We start from the raw sequence: 17,317 nt of genomic DNA, 5'->3' as shown, positions 1-17,317 counted from the left end.
GCTGGTGTCTGAGTCACGCTACGGGTAGATTTATTTAGGTGCCCTCGTGTGTGGAGAAGTGCTTAAGCAAATTCAAAGCTATTAATTATTTGTCCTTGTGGTTATCATCTCCCCTGTAGTAAACAGATGAAAGGTAAGGATGACTCGGGGGGGGGGGGTGGAAAATGTCAAAGAAGAATCCACGGCACTTCCAGATCAAACATAGCTGTGGTGCAATATTGGTATTGGCTGCAAGAAAAATGTCCCATCCTGATGTTGCAGAGTTTGTGAGAGTTATTCCTAATCTTGTATTAAAGCTTCCCTTTTCATCTCCTTGCTACTAGGAGAGATTCCTGAGTCTTTCCCAATCTTACTAGTAAGTGTTTTCTCTTAAAACCTGTGTAATTCAGTGGCTGGAAAGGCCACATATGCTGCGTGTGTTTTAAGTGTGTTTAGAGATGACTTGAGACCTCCCAAATGAGGGAAAACATGTCTGTGAATCTTATGAGGAATTACTTTCAGGATGTGATTAAAACGTAATGCACTGCCTTCGTTGTCGATGGAGCCTGGAGGAAATTTAATAGCAGAGAATTGTACGCGTCTGTAGCGATGATACAAAGCTCTGGGGCTATGGGCTGACCTACCGCATGTCTCTCCTTACCGGTTCCACTGAGGTGTTTGATCAAGATTTTTTCAAATATATTTAGTGGTTTTGGATCTTTGAAAATTCCTGCAAAATCTGTACTGCAATTTGGAAAGTGTTTCATAATATAGTCGTAGTCCACAAACATCATGAATTATCTTGAAACACAGAACCTTTGAACTTGCTTTTTATTACTGATGATATTACTTACTATATTTATTGTTACTATTACTGTTACAAATCATAAGATATCAGTGATGCTTCTGCCTTGCAGGTCTTGAGGTGCTGTTCACTCTGGATCAGTGGTTTGAATTGTCTAAGGCAAAACAAGATGCTTGTGTACAAAGAGTTGGGAGTACTTAAAGGACTTCAGACTAGAATGAAAACTTTCTGTTCATTTAGCTGCAGCCTATCTTATCAAAGCCGAGGGTGTGAAAGATGTTGATGGCTAGAGGGAATAAATTGGCTTTCTATGAGAATGAGCCGTCCGTTCCTTATTTTACCGCAGAGTTTGACCACCATAAATTCTAACTAATGGTTTCAATGTTCTTGCCGCGGTGCCTGCCAGAAGGCTGTTTATGTTGGAAGCCCAAAAATATATGACAAGTATGAGACAAACGTTTTCTCAGCACAGGAGGGAGCGAGCGTCTGTACCTGCATGGATAACAAAGGAGCAAAGATTTGAGGAAGTCTCCTTTTGCATTTCTCTTTTGTTGTAACAAACGATGGAGATTTTTTTAAAATCTTTTTTTTAATGTCTGCCTAATCAACAAGTACCTGGTCTTTTGTGGGACGTTCAGCAGCTTAAACCCTTAAGTCCTGTGGCTGCTTTGTTCAGGGCCCCCGTTGTAAATAACTAGCACTCTTATATATTTTGACCGATAATGTATCAATTATATCAGAGCTGGAACAGCGTGAAGAAAATAAGCAAGGGGAATGTTTCATAGCCGGTACCTGTCCTACAAATCATGTTTTGTGCCTCTTGCTGCTTTATGGAGCTGGTCTTTGTTGCCTGGCAAGGACATTTGTGCCTGTCATTCTTTGGAAAATCTCCCTGTAAATATCCATGAGAAGTCTCTTATCTGCTAAATTTCTCTTTTAAGAAATCTCCTTTGCTGTTAGCTACAGGAAAACTTGACAGCTACTCGGTTGCTGCTGTGCTGCCTACCGTCCTGGCCAAAACTGCTTGACTGCTTCCTCATGTTCTTGCTACCTCTGGTGTCTGCGGGCTTTCCATGGGCTTTCCGTGGGCATGTGCTGTGTCCAGAGTGTGCGTTTGCGTAGCGCTGAGACCTGTGAGAATTGCCTCTTTACATACGCCCGTCCAGTATATAATCAGCACAGGCAGTATGTCACTCATTTTTCTTCACGCTCGGCTTATCAAATGCCAAATGGCTTGTACTTGTTCTTTACTGTCAAAACCAATGGTTTTCGCTCAGATGTTCCTCCCACTTCTCCAAGCACAACCTTTTTCTTTGCCATTTTTAAGCTCGTTACTGTGTTTATCTTACCTAATTACGGGGTCTGTTTCACTGTGTGTGTTTAATTTCAGCAGGGGAAAAGAAATCTCAGATTGGGTTTGAGAGGTGTGTTTGACGCAGGTGGGATCTCAAATGTTAAAGTTCTGTCTTAAAGATATAAATGTTGCCAGAACGCATTTCTTTTACACTTGAAACTAAGTTGGAAGAAAACTTGGGCCTGAAATTTTTGGAACTTATAAGAAAATATTTGTCTTTGGGACACGTTGCCTTTCATTATCTGTGTGCTTTGCCTCGTATTGCAAAACCGTTTTCCTTTTGTTGAGCTTTATGCAGGTGATCTCTTTGTCAGGCGTTATCTGATGTAAGCTCCCAAGAAAGGAATTGCGGTTATGTGAGGACTGAAACTGGATTCCAAGACCTGGGGTTAAATATTGGCAGAAAACACAAAAAATGAGCCCATTTTCTAGTGGGGATTTGCACCTCGCAGCTTCTAAACCGAGCATTGACTGCTGAAGCTAAAAGCTTTATTAATGGCTCTTTAAAAACAAAATTGTCTGAAAAAAAAAATTGGAAATAACACCATTAGGAGTTTGTCAAGTGAATAATCGAATTACTGTGTTCCTCAGCTCATGGTAGGATTTTTGTCTGTGGTCATAGTCCCATGAACTAGCTCAAGAGATGCTATATGCTCCTCTGGTAAATGTGTTTCTTATTTTTAAAAATAGGGGTTTTTTTTTGTTTTTAAGATCTTTTGTATTTTGAAAAGCTGACAAATGTGAGCAGAATTTTTACATTGCACACGTGGAAAATACTTTTTCCTTTGATGCCAGCGTGACCTCTGTGCTGTGCTGCTCGAGTTGTCTGCTGCGTTGCCAAAATGAAGGGCTCGCTCGCTCTGAAGATTGATACTGAAGCACAAAGCTTGTTGTTTCAAACTCCTATTACAGGAAGGAAATGAGGAAAAAAATGAAGCACTCTATGTGTATGAGTTCACTTAAGTACCATTTTCTTCCATGTAATTGCTGTGGCCAGCCCTATGGAAATGACCATATTGTGTTTATAGCCTCTGCTTAAAAATGCCATTCTTTTTTCTTTTTTAAAAAGAAAAGAACATTTGGCCTCTTAAAAGCTCGAGTATTTGATATTCATTTTCTTCCATTTACTCATGGGATAAATTAAACAAATTGCAGTAGTTCAAGAGAGATTAAAACAGCCTACAAGCCATTTTAAGGACAAACAAACAAGGACAAACAAACAAGTAGTGTATGGTAAAGCGACATTGCCAGCTCTTAGCTTTTTTTTTTTTTTTTGTAATTTCTGGTATCCCCTTCTTCTGCTTCATTATTTCTGTTGTTTACTTTTTCATGGCAATGGCAAGGGTTTCTTCTGTTAATGTATTTTTTTTAAGGTAATGATACCATCATTCATAGGGACCCTGAGCTCAGAACGGGCAACTTCCCCCATTAAAAAAAAAAAAAAGCCGACAAAAAGACCCTCCCAAAGGCTTGGATTGGTTTTCCTAGGCAGCTTGATTAACCACGTTCCTCCCGGGAAAGTCTTTTGTGCCTAAATGCAGTCTAACTCTCTAGATAACCTCATTCATTAATTCACGGCTTAATATCTTGTTACTCTGAGCCTAAACAAATAGCATGTGTGCGCTGAAGTAGCTCGCAGGTGCTCTGCCAGGTTTTTGTGTTATTTCCTTTTTTGGTTTTTTTCAATTTGACTTTTGTCTTGGACCCTCCTTTTTGTCATATGCAATGTTGGCCTCAACGCTTATCTCAAACTCGAGTTGATTTTCTCTGGCTTTAGTTCTGGTTATTTTTAGGAATATTTCTTTCCCTTTTTCCTGCCTCACTTGACAGTTTTTGTATATGACAATTAAGAAATTGAAAAAACTTGACTAGAATTAGAAAAATACCTATGCCCAGTTTCTGAAGTTGGTACATTTGCATCTGGGTCAGGTTTCTTCAGGCTGCTTTCCGTCTGATGGAGCCTTATTACCCCAGGGAAAGCCCTGGTGCTTCCCCCGGGTTTTTCTCAGGGAAATGACAGAATTAGAGCTTGAGTTTTGTCGCTTCTCTTCTTGCACTTAGTTTGCAGGAGTTTGTTGTTCAGGCCTTTTAACCTGTTGGTTTTTGTGGTCGGTGTTCTGGTCCGTGGGGAAGAAAACAGCATCTGCCTCGCTAGACCTCAGGATGAAGTTGCCAGAAGAACAAGCCACTTCACCAGGACGAGTGATTAGCTTTGTATACGAAGTAGGTAGACTTATTTTTATGCCTTTTCCAGGATTAGAAGTTTCATTGATATCATGTTGGAGCAGGCTGGATGGAGAAGAAACCATCTCCCTTTGTGGGTCGAAAAAGTCAAAACCAGCACGGTTGGATTTCTGGGTTTTCTTTCTTGTTTGTTGTTGTTGTTGTGTTTGGGGTTTTTTGCTTTGTGGGGTTTCTTTGTTTGCTTGTTTGGTTTTTTAAGGGTTGAACTTCTGAAGATGATGTCACTTACCTGCTTTCAGTGGTGGTGGTCTATAAAAATAATAGAAGATAGTGAAAATAACTCTCTAAACTGGTAGGTAAAAATCTGCAGTCTTTCTAGCAGAATTACAGGTACCTTTTGGGAAGGAGGAAAATTTTTATCCTGAATTCTGCATGTAATTCCTAGTCCCAATCTAGCACTGTGTTTTAAGGCTGATATTGCATGATGGCTATCAGCTTTTCTCTTTTGCATTTAATTTCTGGAAGAGGCTAGCAGGAACTCAGAAGCAGTGAGCAGAGCAAGAACACGACAGTTTTAACTTTCTGCTACAGAGCTGTGATCTACCTGTGATGAGTGACTGAGGCTGCGCAGAGACTGGCGGATGCTCTCTGGTGAATCCAGGATGTGATAAATGAAAAATCCCCCACAGGATTTTGGAGCAGATTTTTGCTGACATTAGTGGTCTGTCTTCCAGCTGTCTTTTGAGTGGAAGCTTGCAGGATTTCCTGTCCCATCAGTGTTTTCCCCTGGAGTAGCAGAACTGGAAATTTAATAAGAGTCGAGTCGGGTTTGGTGCCGTCTTGGGGGGATGCCTTTGCAGCGGTCCATGCATCTCCAGAGGTCCCGAGTTCCTCCTGGGCTCTTCTCCTCCAGGACTGTGGTTGTCGTGAGCTTTTGGAGAGGGAAAGAGTCAGCTCTTCTGTGCAAGGTGGTTCCCTTTTGGGCACTTGTGGTGTTGGGCCTGGGGGGTTGCTCTGCTGCTTTCTGGCGTTATCTTGGCAGAGGCTTGTCCTTCTGGGGAGAGGAGCTGGAAGAGAAGAGAGAGAGGATGAATTTCAATTTTGGCGTTTGTGCCCTTGGTTTTTCCACTTCCCCTACCATACATATAACATTGGATTATAAAGTGCTTTGGAAATTGCAGGTGGACTACGTTATCTCTTGGAAGAACTTGTACAGAATGGCACACAATTTTAGTGGTGTCTTTCACTTACAATTTTTAACTTTCATAAAGATCTCATTTGGATAAAATCTAGTAAAACATTCCTAGTATGTCAGTTTGTCTATGAGATTAATGATTTTCAGTGGAAAGGAGGGGGAAATAGAGTGAAATTGTCAGTGATGACAGGTAAGTGGGTGCCTTGCAGGGTGCTCAGTAAAAAGGAATGACTTTCTAAAAATTGAGAACCCATCCTTGCTGAATATGTTCAGATGCTACTTCTCACTCTCTGGAAAGCTCAATAAATGTTTATGCTGCTCTTGGGTTTACTTGCTAGGAACTTCTTGAGTGCTTCATGTTTCTAAGCGTGAGAACTAGTCTTTCCTTATATTCAGTCTCCTGGAGCAAGGAGAATGTATTTCTTGATGTGGGAACACAAAAGCTAGAGTGGTTATTTTAAGGTTTTCTTCATGACATTGTGCTATTTCTTAAAAGTGCTTGGATTGATCATGTGTAACATCGTGCCTGATGCTGATGTTTTTAGGATGCATCTGGAGATTATAGCTCAAATTTTGTTCTTCTTGTTTAATTTGGAAGATCCACGTCATGCATGGCTCTCCAGTAGGTGAAAAGCTGTAGTTTTGCTTAAGGAAGCAGAGGAAAATATTAGGTCAGAATATACTACTGCTATGAGTTCTTGTACTAGTCCCTATTTTTCCTCCTTAAGGTTTAAGGACAGCACTTTTCAGCCCTGCTACTTATGTTTAGGCATTCAGAGAGACGTTGCTCTGTTGCTTAGCCCAAGATGCTGCACGTTCGCATCTTCTGTTAGTGGAGTTAAAGAAATGCTTTTATCCTCCCTTCCTCCCGGGCAAACCCATGTTCTCGGGGCAGGTACTGAGCAATTAGTGCTAAGTGCACCGGCGATGTATGTGTGTGTGCACAGAGCTGAGCACGTCAGCTCAGGGAGAAGGGGCAGAGAAACTCCTAAAGGTAGGAGGGGATCTTAATGGGAAATAGGCAGTTACTATTTTGGAGGGTTTTTGGGGTGTTGCTGTTAGCGGAGGCTGACGTACGTGGCTATTGCCTTTTTTTTGCCACTCCCTCCCTGCTGATAGCTGGGCAAAGCAGCGTGGCGCGTTGGGAGGAATGTGAGTTTAGGAGGTGTTGAAGCTTTGTGGCTGTGCTGGCTTATCAACGGAGGATGACAGTGTGCCTGGTGTAGCTTTTTTTTGATGTCGAGGGATTACTCTTCCGGTTTCGCTTAGAATGACATCTTCCTTTGGTGGGCCAGGGCTTGATCCCGTTGCGGTGCAAGTGTCGGAGCCTGGAGGAGAAGCAGGGGAAGCAGTTCGCCCCGAAGAGGCTGCCCGACCTCGGGAGCTGGAAGTTAGGTGAACAGCTTTGAACTGTGCCTCTGTCTCTCAAAAATGACTAGAAATGAGGATAATGGAAAAGGCAACAGAAAGCAGCTCCTTCCAGTGCCCCTGACTTCATCGCTGATAACGTGTGTGTCAACATATGTGTGTGTGTGTGTATTATTTATGCAATAACAGCTTAGTTTTCTAGCTTCAAAAACCTCATGCTGAATTATAAATATATTTATTGTCATTTAATTTCTTCAGCTCTTAACTTTGATTTGCCTAGGGCCCATCAGCTGATTTCCAAAACTATGCAGCAGTCTCGGTGGAGCCCCACGTACAGGCGCATTAAATCCCCGCTTTGTTGAACTCCATCGTGTGTAATCGTAGCTATGATAAAGTTTGCGTTAGCATCGCCTGCTAATGTCATATCTGTGCTATGCCACTGTCTTCCTTTTTCTTAGTTTTTCCTGCTTTAGCATCTAGCTGGTTCTAGCAGGGCTTCCATCATGTGAAATAGGGAGGGGAAAAAATATCTATTTTTCTCTGGAATATTAAGGGTCCTCACTAAAAAGTGGTCTTTTAATAGAAATTCTAGCAGTCTTAATTCTAAACTGAGATCAGTCCTAGATAGTTATGTGATTAAAGACTTATCAGGGCGTAAGAAAATCTTTTAATGCCGTGCTAGAGACCTCTGCTTCCTTTCCATTTTGTGGAGTTAAGAATTTGATTATTAAACACTTACTTGTCTGTATAATCGTCTAATGTACTTCTCCACAGTTGTGCATTCCTTAGCGCAGAAGAGACATGAGTTAAAACTTTTAAATGTAATAATCCTGACCATATATCAATTGCTATTGTTATTAAAGTCAGAGCAATACCTAATAAAAATGACAATGAGGAAATCATGAAATCTAGGTTTGACACCACAGGCACTGTAGTACAGATATGCAATTTTGCTGTCCAGTTTTTTTACTTAAAGGATTGCTATGCCATTGGGATTCTAGTCCTTGTTTTGCACGGTCAGCATTGCTGTGTTTCAGTAAATAACACTGCTCTGCCGACCCCAGCGTTGGTGCCTACACCAGCTTAATTGAGCGAAAAAAGAACAGCAATAACCATTTTGGCAGTGGACGTCGCCGCTGAACTCCGAGAGGGACTGTCCCCGCTGCAAAGTGCGATCGTGATCCTTGTTCTACCTGCAATTTCTCCCTTTCGTTTTTGCTTTCCTTTGGGCGTCGTCTGAGTACTTAATTTATCTCCAGGACTCTACTGGCACGTTTCTGTAGCGGACAGATCATTTGTCAGAGAGCTTTTGGTGAGAGCCTGTCTCCCATTCTTCTCAAATGACTTCCCCATTGGGTTTTTGTATTCGTTCTAGAATATATTATAATTTACATATTTTTATATTCTTCCTTTATGAAAAGTGCTATAGACCAAGAGAGTGCTCTGATTTCCTTCCTGCTGCCTTTGCCCGGGGAGGAGCTCTCCCGGAGCAGCCTTGTCTTTTAAGAAACCTCCGTGGAGTTGCGGGTATGGTTTCCTCCCCATGCCTCCGGTGCTGACATCTGTGATTTTGCAGTACCCAACAAGACACAAAATGCCACATCCTTGAGCAGGGTACCGATTTGCTACTTGTGAAAGCTACTGCTGCCGCAGACACCGACTCCTGTGCGCTTGCTTTTTTAAAATAAGTGTTTCTGCATCTAGCCTGTAACAACGTGGTCGCTGGGCAGCCCAGCTTCGGAGGGTTTTCTGCTGTCGGCTGGCAGGGGATCTCCAGCACCGAGCTACCTCTGGGAGCTGGCTGCGGCTCCAGATGTGGCTGGGGCCCTCCTTTCCTGTTGAACAGTAAGTTTTGTTACTACCTTTTACTTTTTACATTTTTTTTTAATGCATCCAGTATACTAATACCCAGAGATCGTGCTAGATTGCTGCTCAGCTGTTTTTTTCAACAAAATACATCATGTTTGCTTGAGCCCAGCAGAAGTAGCAATGCAAGATGTTCCTTTTACTTCTTACCATTTCTCTATAGTCTTTTTTAAATCTGTAAACCCTATCGTTGGTGACTTCATATTTTCTTTCCTGCTTTGCTGGAGGTGGAGATGGGGGAGGAATTAGGCAGGGCAAAGTGGGAAATGGGTTCTTCATTCTCTTTGCAGCTGCATTTTCTGTGCTGTCATGGTTTTTAATCCATTTGGTATGTGTCGTGCTGATTTTTGGTTTTGCATTGCCTTTTTTTTCTCTCTCTCCTAATCAAGATGGCCTGAGGTGCTAAGTAATAAACCCAGTCTGAGCTTCCCACTGAAAAACTGCATAATGATTTATTTTGACAAGATTTATTTACCATACAATCATGACCAGCGATGCTAATTTTACTGTCATTTTCAATTTGGTTTTTGGAAGAGCCCTTGTTAGGTTTTCTAACACTTTTTACCAAGAATGGTCTGACAAGCCTAAAATTGCATGGCTTTTGTTTTTGGCATGTTACTTTTTTAATCTTCTCCTTCCCCTCTCTCATCCCCTGGGACCGTTCATGCTCACAGTTGTCATATGGAACAACACTGGACCAACTGCAGGAAGCGTACAGTTCCTAGAAGCTGAAGATTGCTTGGGTACAGGTGTACTTAGACTTGTTACTTTATAAAAATAACAAAAAACCCCCCAAAAAACCTACTTTTTGAAGTGGTTTGGGATGGTTTGAACTCAAATTATAGTTTCTGAAGAGTGTTTCAGCTGATCCTTACTGGGCAGCCCAAGGCTTATGTATATGAGCCTTTTCTGCAGCAATCTAAAATGCTGATATTGGCCGACAGGTTTGAGTAGTGAGGTGCTGGTGGTTGTGTTTTGTTGTCGGGGTTTTTTTTTGTTTTGTTTTTGTTTTTTTTTTTAGATTGCATGGCATTCCTTGTTCAGAAGATTTGATAGGTGATAGAAAAAATAGTGTAATTACTTAAATGATGGTGACGCATGGCATGTTCTTCGAGGTCCTGTGAATTGGGTGATCTAATGTGCTGTTGTAGCACAGATTCGTGTGAACATTGAGGTTCTTTGCCCCAATTTTGGACTCAGTTGTACCATGATGCTCCTAGTTGTGTTGATTTTTAAGCCCAGAGGGACCACTGCCTCACCCATGATTGACGTGGTTGAGCCCCAGCGTGTGGCCTGTGTCAGGAGAGGTAGCACAAGGTTTGTAACTCTGTGACAGATTTTTGTTAGTGTCCTATGTGCGACCAGGTTCAGGTGAAACAAAATACTTTGTTTTATTTTTGTTTCTTCCTTTCTTCTTTAGTCTAAATAAATACCCACCGTTCATGGCATCCCTTCTGTATGGTGCAGGAGAGATCGTCATGGTGCTATCTTCTGTGTTTGCAGTGGTTGTGAGTTTGTGCTGGATTGTGACACAAATGCAGCTTCTCCGAACTGAGGTTGCAGCACTTGGGGATATGTGGGAGCGGAGCGGCGGGCTGTGAAGAAGTAGAGAAGCTTTTGCCAGATTGGGAGAGGGTATAATAAAACCAGAGAAACGTGATCGTCCTCAGAGCGCTCTCTCCAGATGCTGCTTTATGAGCCAGGGAGTCGGTGATTACAAGGATGGGAAAAAGGTGAGCAAAGATGTCATCTCCAAGCAGCTCTCATCCCTGCACTGCATGGGCCTAGGTTCCTCGTGAAACTCGAGTTCCTTGATCTCCAAGGCTTCCTAAACAGAAGCAAACTTTACAGAAGAATAACTGTGACAGTAACCCTTTCTCCTTGTCAGGCCTGTGGCTGGTTCCCTGGAAAGCCCTTGGGGGCTAGCAGTTATGAGAAGAAGCGTTGTAGCTCTTCAAACTAGCAAAAAAACATATCTATTTTTTCCCCTTGTTATAGGCAAAATAATTCTTGTCTTTAAGACAGTTGATTTCAGCATCTTTGTCATGGAGGAGGTCAGATCACAATATCCTTGTAAAGACTTTGAAGGGCAAAACAGCATGGAAATATGTAACAGGCAAGTACAATGTATCTGAGTTACCTGATACTATGATATGAAAGATTTCTTCATTTTTAAAGCTCAAATACTTAAGGTGAAGTAATAGCAAAGGACAAATTTCTTGAGCTGCTCCATAGATACAAAAAGTATCACAACAAAAACTGCAGGTTTTTGCAAAATGTGCAGCCGTGAGGATGACGCTGGTGATATGAAAGACGGATTGCTGTAGAGCTGTGCAAAGCATTCATGTGGATAAGAAGCATTTTTTCCAAGTGGAAAAACAGGGCGATGCAGGATGCCCAAGGAATAAAAGCAGAGCTGTAGCCCTTTCCCAGGGACCTGTAGTGACGGAGGAAGCTTGTCTTTGAACATTAGCCACAGTCTCCTTGTTGATGCTCTACCGGGTTTTCTCCTGGTATGTTAAGATGTTATAAACATACCCGTTGTAGGAAGAACGAGCAGGTCTCTCCTGTGCAAAGCCTGCGTGAGTACGGGTGAAGCAAACCAGGGGTGAGCAGCCCGCGATCCCCGATTCAGGAACACGGTTCACAGCGCAAGGACAGTCAGTTTTTCCTTGTATGCTATGAATAACTATTGGCAAGTGTCAATACGTAGCAAGCCAAATTATTTGAAAAGGCTTGTTCAACACCCTCGCCAGACGCTCGTCATGCTTGACTTAAAGCAAAGCTTTGACCCCTTGATGTGCTTTTTGTGGTGGAAGAGCGTAGCCCCGTCCTCCAGCCCCAGCCCTCCCTGCAGGCGCTGGGCGCGGAGACGTTGGCATGAAACTAGTGTTACCACTAGATGGATCTGTTTCTTTAACAAGCCATTGACTACCACGTTTTAAAGAGAGAAATCTTTCAGGCTTTTCTGGGTACCATAAGGTACAGATTACCCAACTGCTCTTTGAGGACTAGTTATTTGTAGGGAGGGTAAAATCTTGTTCCTAATAACTTATTATTTATTTATTTATATTATCCAGTTGCCTATACTATTCTATTTTTTTCCATATGTAGAACTAAAAACCGTAGGACTCTGGAGGAGAAAAAGGGGGGGGGGGGCCCTCAGGGGTCTAATAACACCTTACTTAAGATCTTATATGTAAGCCTGGAAGCTTTATCAGAAATTTTTCTATGAGAATACAAATATTTTGACTTGTGAAAAATTGAAACATTCAGCTACAGTAAATTCATTATAAGTACTGTCATTGGTCATTTAAAAAAAACCAAAAACCCCTTGCATGTTGCCTTAGTGACTATTGAAGGCTGATCAGCATCTACTGTTTTATTCAGAAGCATCAAAAAGAGCTGAAAGAGAATCACAGGTCCATTACTGAAGTATTTGTAATAAGGCAAGCGCTAAATATCGGATAAAAATGATATTTTTAGAAGCAGGTACTCTTGTTCAAACATGGGACAGTTGCAATTTCTTCAGAATTTTCATATGTAAGGGAAAAATGTTGAATTCGTCTCTAAATTGGAAAAGTCTAGTACAGCCACCAGTGCCAAAACATGTTTGGTGCTTTGATCTACATCTTTGTGCCAGGAGATGTAAAACAAGAGTTTTCCAGTCCAAACCTGCCTAGTTACGACAGAGGGAAGGGAGAAGGATGTATGGCATATGGCACCGTTGTCATGAGCAAAACTAGCAGGTTTAGTCACCAGCAGCTAGACCTTTTAGCTGCTGGTCCTCGTTCTTGTACTCAGGCCTGAGACAAGTTTCAGTCCAGCTTGTTGTCATTGCTGGTCTTTAGTTACTTTAAGTCTAGACAAGATCCTCTTTTTTTATATTTAAGAATATATATATAGTTATATAGATATATCTATAACAAACATCATGTATGACTTCAGTAATGTGGATTTGGTATCTTCTACTTTCTGCTAACCTCTGTTTAGTGCAACTTCTTTGCTACACATTATGAAAGAAGCATCTTGTGAGTGTGTCTCTATTCTTATGTAAAAACTGCAAGTGTTTGCCTGCCCTGTCCTCCGTGATGAGGACATGGGCGGAGGACGACGTGGGAGAGGTGACTGGCTCTGTTTCTTTACTGCACATGCCCTCTGGGTTTAGAAGCCGTGTGGAAGAAGCCATAAAGTGAAGCAAGATTTTGTCTATATTTGAGTTGCACGTTTTGGTGCTCCAGATGGAGAAACCAGTCAGCAGAAGCACGTCTCCAGAAGTCACCGATGGGCACAGGCTGAATGAATGGGAGCCTTACGCTGGAAAATGGAAACCTCAGCGCATGTCTCAACGTCGGATGCAAGATCAGCAGCACGAGGAGAGAGGGAGGGATTTTCCCACTGGGCTAGGATTAGCAATATGCAGGAGAGAGACACTTCGCTGCTTTAAATAAATAAATAAATAAATAAAAAAGGCGTCGAGGAAGCAGTGCAATGGGCAGGCACGCTGGCTGATGGAGCGGGCAGCGTGTGGAGCTGTGATCTGCTGCTGCTGAATTACGGTGGTTGCTGGATGCCGGATCGGCTCTTTGTGAGGGAGAGCGGGGAAATTGCTTGGCCTCTTTCGCACATACAGTGGCAACTGATGAGCTGCCTGTTTCTTCCCGTAGTTTGCATTGATGCCGGCGCAATTTAAGAAGCGTGTTTTCCACTGTGGTAACAAATAATCATAGCTTTTGTTGTCTCGCTGCCTGTTGGTAACATCTGCTTTGCCCTAGCAGTTTGCAGGTACCATAGACGGCAGCTGCAGGTCTCGATTTTTAGGAAGAGGCAGGTGAAACGGAGCTGTTGCTCTTATCCAGATCAGTACCACAACACGGGGAGTATAAGAGTAGACTTTAATGTATTGCATAATGTGAACTGACCTTGAATTAGCAATATCTTGATGAAGTTAATGCTGGCTAATGTAGAGGTTGTGCGTGTGGGTTTAACGTGACCCTTCTGCACTAGAATTAAGTGCTACTGCGCGTTGCAGACCCTCAATACGCATTTAGTGCTCTTGAAGTTTTACTGTGAAGCTGTTCAGGCAGATTGAAAGGATCCGTTTTCTTTGCCGATTTCTTCTCTTTTTCAGGCAAGTCAAAGTGTTAGGGGTCAAGTTAGGGCTTGCTTTCATTGCTGTTCGAAAACAACCATTGTAACACCGCTGAAATGCCGCAGAAAGGCTCTTGAATGTGATCTTAGCTGCGAAATTCATTGCAAACAGATGACAGCACAGGCATACCCATGGCCAGTATTCATCTCACAGCTTCTGTGGTCCGATTACATGAACATAATTGCATGTGATTACACAGATGCTGAAGGTTGGGTGGTGGGATATGGTAGTCTACAGGTGCCTCCTCGGTCGCTTGGCCACCCACGGCGGTGTTGGGTGGTGTCAGCTGCCCGGGCAGACGGCCAGAGCTGCTCCCGGTACCCAGGCGGTAAACAGCTCTCTGTCCTCCATCGGGTTAGCAACGTTCTTGCTTGTAAATATTAATAGAGACTTCACAAGGCTTCTGATTTACGTCTTCTTAATGACACTTAATTGGCAATTTTGTGTTTGAAGGAGGGAGTTCGGTCAGGATTTATTAGCTTGAATTACTGTTTTATCGGGGAAGTTTTTTCTTAAAATTGTGCATACGCCATTTGTGATTACTGATATCTGAAATCACTTTAGTTCATTAACAGTAATGAATAAAATCATAAAATATAGCAGCATAATGATACCTAATTGCCGCGAGCTAGATTGCAGTCTCTTATTTACAGGTAGGCGTGCATGAGCAGTAGGAGTACAACTTGGATAATTCATCATCCCCGGGGTTTTGAGTGGGTCTCCTTTTTTAAGGAAAAAAAAAAAAAAGAAGAAACTTTCGGCAGTGCAGACTTAGGTGTGGAAGAGCGGGGCGTTCCCTCGACCCCGTTGGTACGCTTTGGGATCTTGTAGCTTGGCGTACGTCTAGGTGCTGAGTAGATCGGGCTGCGCAGGGACTGCAGTTGGTTTGTTTGCCTGCTGTGGTGTTTACAGGTGGTTTTAGAGGCTGGGAGAGAGCTTGATTTTTTTTCTCCAGTGGACCCGTTAAATTATTTACACTAGATGGATGCCTTTACTTTGCATTTAAGCTCTAAAGCTGTAATTTGAATTGTTGCCGCAGCCTACGACTGCACTGGAGTCGGCCGGTTTTGCCCGGCAGGCAGGGGTTGCCGTGTCGCTGCCTGCCTCTTCCGCGGCGAGCCTGGAAGCGCCCTTGCTGCTGCGGAGCATCGCTTTGGGGCGGATACGCTCGAGCACTGCCATTAAAAATGTGTAAGTGCAGTGGTTTAGTAAAATGCGGGTTAACGTTCAGCCTGCCGACTGGTTCAGCAATTTCTGTCTCGATTCCGACATGGATTTTACATAAAGTAAAAGCCAGAGGTTTCATCTAAACAACTGCGCAGTGGTTAGGGTTGCGTGTACCTGCTAATTTTCACCTTGCAAGGAGTGAGTAAAAACAACAATTTTCCATCTGCAAAAACTGCTTTTAGTTTCAAAAATTTGAGTGCTTTAGCTGAAAATAGTGTTCTTTCTCCAGCCGTGCCGTTTGTTTCCATGTGGGCATGCAGCTGTTATTAAGGACAAGTTCTCTAATGTGCTGTTTCTTGCGATGCCTGTCTCCTCCTCTGCGCGCTAGTTCACAAGTGATCAAGTGGGATCTACCGGCACGTCCCATTTGTTGCTCCGTCCGTGCTATTAGCGTCCGCGCTGCCATTTTGCTCAGCAAGAAGGATAATGTGTCAAGCACTAATTACCCATCTACTGCTCCTAGGAGGTGCAAGAGATGGAGTGCTACTAAAACCAGAGCTGGCAGCGCTATTTAAAGCGCTTTCACGATTCTGCTGAATTCCGACTGCGAAAGTAGGTTAGTGATGGTACGGTCAAGGCTGTCGGAGGGGCTGTCATGGCAGGCGTTGCCTCAGCGTGTCAGCTCTTAATCGTAGTATGGTCTTCTGAGGAAAAAAGGGGGAAAAAAAGGACAGAGATACGTTGTGCTTCTCGATGCTGTTTGAAATATGCATGCCACTTTTAGGTAACACTTTATGTGTCTCCAGAAGAGATAATGAAGTTGCAAATTGTCTAATCATTATAATGCATGCACATTGCAATTCTGTTTGGCAAATCTGCAATCAAGCCATTGATTTGGTTTTGCTAATGCAAGCTAATCACGCAGGGTTGGGTTTCAGCTGTGCCTGATCTGCTGTGGGAGCAGCTTTCTGGGGGTGACAGAGTGACGAAAGCGAGAAGCTGGGAGAGCGATGCTGAGCTTTCCTACTTTGCATGGCAGCATTGCCATTAAAACTGATCTAAATGATCCCCGCCGGCTGTTGCCGGAGATGTCGGTCCGTGAGCTAGCGATGGCGAGAGTTTGGTGCCGCTTAGTCTAGCGCGTGTGTCCAGGGAAATGAAGTTCTGCCGGGTGATGTTCCTTGGGGATTCCCGTATAACCGCTGTCAATCCACTAGCCTCTGAGACTTTTGTTGTGCTTGGAAAATAAGTAACGTAAGGACCCGTGCCCACTTCTGGTAGGTAAGTGCCTGGAGTAGTTGTGCTACAACTACAGTGAACAGCAGTGTTTCTCTGCTTTTCATATGGAAACCCCCAAATTTACGGTAGCGTACATCCAATAGCAAATCTACAAGAAAGCATTTTCTGTGATCTTTGACATCTGTAGCTGCTATATTTCTTAGGGTATTTGGTATAGCATGGCCATATTTAAACTGAAACTGCTCCTTAACCCGAGTTCAGGAGGCTTCCATCTGTGACTGCTTGTGATGACTCAAATTTCTGTGAGAAACTTTGAGTTTTACTCAAGGAAAAGAATACCTACCTTCTGCAATAATCTGTAACCTTCAGGAGGAAGAAGAGACCTTGAATTAGTATCATACTTTTTTTTGAAATTTTTTTCTTCCTTCCCTAGTTTAGCTTATCTTAATTTTGAGCCTGCAGTGATCTCAATCTCCATCTATGCATGGCAGCTTCGCTCTATTCTCTTGCTTATTTTAGGAAAGCAGTTGAGCCCTGCGGTAAGTCCCGAAGGCCCTTAGTTTGTAGTCACAAGGCCTCAGGAGGAGAAATCCTAGGTTGTGTAATACTCTTTCAAAACGTTTGACCAACGTGCTGCATCTGATTAATGCTCGAGTGCCTCTGCTCAGTTCAGCCACATCAGTACAGCGGAAGGAGGAGGACTATCATTCAGATGAATAGGTGTGGTGCTGCGCTGGATCGTACGGCTCTGTGCAGCAGCGGAAACCTTTGCTGGCACTGCTGGCAGCCAGGGCAGAAGACCAAACATAGCTTAGTTTTGAGCATGGCTTTTAGGAGGACACTCCACTTGCCAAGTAGGTCAGCATATCGGGTCTTCTTTCTGGCTACCTTTAAAGCTTCATGAGTATCTGTGGTCCACAAATTTCAATTTGTAAATACTAACAGTGAAAAATAGATGTTTTTAAAAAAGGCAAAGTGCTGCTGTGGACAGTTTACGCCACATTATTA

General features: G+C 43.0%; 1 protein-coding gene across 4 annotated transcripts in view; it reads left to right on the top strand.

Annotated features, from left to right (window-relative positions):
* The window catches only part of LOC112981614 (protocadherin-15), a 1,192,166-nt gene that overhangs the window by 514,790 nt on the left and 660,059 nt on the right, over positions 1-17,317 (top strand). Inside the window, exon 1 of one of the 4 annotated variants that reach the window (XM_064513571.1) lies at positions 8,605-8,730. The exons of the other annotated variants lie outside the window; for them this stretch is intronic. The gene's annotated coding sequence lies outside the window, so the exon portion shown is untranslated. Of the gene's footprint in view, positions 1-8,604; positions 8,731-17,317 lie in introns of those variants that run through there. 4 annotated transcript variants of the gene reach the window in all.

This window comes from Dromaius novaehollandiae, chromosome 6 (genome assembly GCF_036370855.1).
Source record: "Dromaius novaehollandiae isolate bDroNov1 chromosome 6, bDroNov1.hap1, whole genome shotgun sequence".
In the NCBI taxonomy this organism is placed as follows: Eukaryota; Metazoa; Chordata; class Aves; order Casuariiformes; family Dromaiidae; genus Dromaius; species Dromaius novaehollandiae.
This window is presented reverse-complemented; position numbering and strand designations above follow the sequence as displayed.